Source organism: Microtus ochrogaster, unplaced genomic scaffold (genome assembly GCF_000317375.1).
Source record: "Microtus ochrogaster isolate Prairie Vole_2 unplaced genomic scaffold, MicOch1.0 UNK1, whole genome shotgun sequence".
In the NCBI taxonomy this organism is placed as follows: domain Eukaryota; kingdom Metazoa; phylum Chordata; class Mammalia; order Rodentia; family Cricetidae; genus Microtus; species Microtus ochrogaster.
Window position 1 is genome coordinate 35,931,529 of NW_004949099.1, and position 3,178 is coordinate 35,934,706.

Genomic DNA, 3,178 nt, shown 5'->3' on the forward strand with positions numbered 1-3,178 from the left:
TGTAGACCAGGCTGGTCTCGAACTCACAGAGATCCGCCTGCCTCTGCCTCCCAAGTGCTGGGATTAAAGGCGTGCGCCACCAGCGCCCGGCCTGGTGAAGATGTTCTGGGCTCCCTCCTCCATCAGCATTCCCCACTTCCATCTGACAGAACTAAACTACGCCATGTCAACATGGAAGCACAAGGTGGTGAGCCTTGGGGCCTTGTGGAGCACGGACTCTGCTTCACCACCGCTATTATTTTGAACTCCCTAGGATATATACTCATTAACTATTTACCAACTTCAACCAGGTCTCTTTCCTGCACTTTTATGCTGAAAGTAACTCGGTTATTTTTACTGGGAAGGGACTGCGGGAACTAGGGTGCCAGCAAACCTCTGGTTCCAATGGCAGGCTTGTCTGCTGAGGTAGAGATGGTGGCCCTCACCCATTTACCTTCAGCACTGCCATAGTGAAGCAGCAGAATTCCCACGGCAGCTTCTCCTTTACCCAGCATCCTCCAAGGTGACATGGCAGCTAGAAAGCTGGAAAATGGAATAGTTATAAGGAGAAGAGGAAAGTTAAATCATGTAAGGTGTGTTTGTGGAAGATGGGGTTTTGAAAAAGCAAATACTTTTCCCTAACAGTTCTTACTGAATGATGTTTAGTGCATCAGTGTGGAATTAAGTAAGGACAAACATCTCTCCTCCCCAAGGCAGCCTGGGCTCACTGGACAATTCCAAACAAGTTCATCATCCCACAAACGTTTGAAGCCAAATAACTGCTCTCTTGGGCCTCGTGTGATGTTTGTTCAAATCTGACCTCTCCCCACTGTATGGCGTGGCCTATTTCCAGCTGAGATGAGGCAAAACCGCCCCCTAGTGGAGAGCTCTCGGCTTCAGACTAGATCTCCATAATCCCAAAAGAGGTTTTATGTGAACCAAAACAATGTGACTTAAAGGACCACGAAGAAGCAGAGCGCACTCCGGTTTGGCAGAGCGATTGAAACCCTCACTTGAATTTCTCCAGGGAACGCTCCCTCTCCATTCTCTTCTGCTTTCCTTGGGGATACCCCTCTCATCCCTTTTCAAGTGGATTTTTTTTCCTGCAGCTCTTGAAATTTTGGCTATATTTCTGATATTATTCTTTGGATGATATAAATAATTGTATCAAACATTCTGAGAGTCTAAGGTGTCCACTCTTATGTGGTTGTCTTTTAATATTTGGGGAAAACATAGTAAAACTTTCGCTTTTGAAAAAAAGATTAAGTAGTGGGTGAGGAGGGGGCAGAAACTTAGAGAAACGGAAGTCGGAAGTCGTCTACATCCCGTTTTTTCCTTCGAGAGGTTCTCGTCCTCACCCATGCTCATCAGCATCCAGTCCATGACGATCAGTGCTACTGTTTTATTTCATACTCTTCAAACTGTTCAAAAACTATTCTTTGAAGCTTCCCGTTGCTGGTCAGTGTTGCCAGGAGACCAGTAGGGCCCAGTGAGGCCTCATACCTGGCACTGAGAATTTGGCTTCCTAACCTATGACCTCTAGAAGCAGAATTGTCTGTCCAGGCGAATAACTCCCTTCCGCTCCCGTTTTTAAGTGGCTTACAGAAAAGAAGCTTCCATGGGGCCTTTTCATGCTTTTGTCTTAACCCTCCCTTCCCCTTCCCCTCCCCCTTCCCAGGCCTCTTCAAACCTCATATTTCCCCTCTCTGCCTTCATATTGCTGATGTCCTACCAAGCCCCCTTCTGTAAAGAATTTCCTCCCCCTGAATGGCCACTCGCTAGTTTCCTTGCATGTACAGTCACTTCAAGTTATAAAAAGAAACACACAGCTCTCATGATTCCAAGCCTGGGTCCATGGAAGAGAGAATATTTGCCATTTGTCCTGAGTTACCTCACTATATATATATAATTCATATATATATGAATGCTATTTGCCTGTAAATTTCACTATTGTTTTTTATAACTGAATAGAATCCCACTGTGTGTATTACCACAGTTCACTATCTTGCTTATTGGATATTCTGGGTGCCTCTTTTACTTGTAAGGATGGCCATCTTCCCTCAAGATCAGGTATTGCACTGACTTGGGTTTGCTCTATGTCTAAATTTGCAGTGTGAGTCTTTTTTTTTTTGAAAACAAAGGGAAGTTTATTGGTACCTAGATGATAGAATAAAATAATAGTAAAGGAAAGCCAGTCTTCATAGCAAATGTAACTGAGTAGAATATACGCCATCATTTAGATGTCATTATATATACATTTTCAGTCCCACTGATTGAGAACTACATATTTAGTTGCCATTAAAAAACATAAGTCCAATGATTTAGAGAAAATGTGATGGCTTGATTAATATGGAAGATATTTTTACATTAACACTGATAAATATTAGTGCTTTTCAGAAAGCCAGTGGAAGCGTTCAGACTCTATTTGTATTAGGACAGAATTCCAACCCAGGTCTTCCTACCATTCCAGCTATAATCATAACCTTGTATATTCCCTCCAGTATAAATAATTATGCTTTCTCTATGAGGAAAAAAACTATTTCAAATCAGTTTAGGTTTCTGATGCTAAACCAGTGACCCAAAACCTTAACGTATACATTGTAAAGATAAGTTGAAAGGGACACGATAGCTTTAAAGGCCACGAAGATGGCTCAGCAGCGAAAAGCACTGGCTGCTCTCGTAAGGACCCAGGTTTAAATCCCAAAGCTCACATGGCAGTTGCCAAAGGCCTCCAAGGGCACTGCAAACCTGTGATGCATAGACATATACATGCAGGCAAAACACCTGTATATATAACATAAAATATATCTTTATAAAAAAAATATCGAACTTGAAGCAGTGGTGCATGCTTTTAACCCTGGCACTCAGGAGGCAGAGGCAGGTGGATCTCTGTGAGTTCGAGGCCAGCTTGGTCTACATAATGAGTTCTAGGATAGCTAGTGATAGTAGAGAGACCCTGTGTGTGTGTGTGAGAGAGAGAGAGAGAGAGAGAGAGAGAGAGAGAGAGAGAGAGAGAGAAAGAAAGAAAGAAAGAAAGAAATTAAAAGTATTTAAGGAAATGTAGAGCACTACGCTGTGGTAAAAAAAAAACAATGACTTCTCGGATTTTGCATGCAAATGGATGGAAATAGAAAACACTATCCTGAGTGAGGTAACCCAGACCCAAAAAGATGAACATGGGATGTACTCACTCATAATT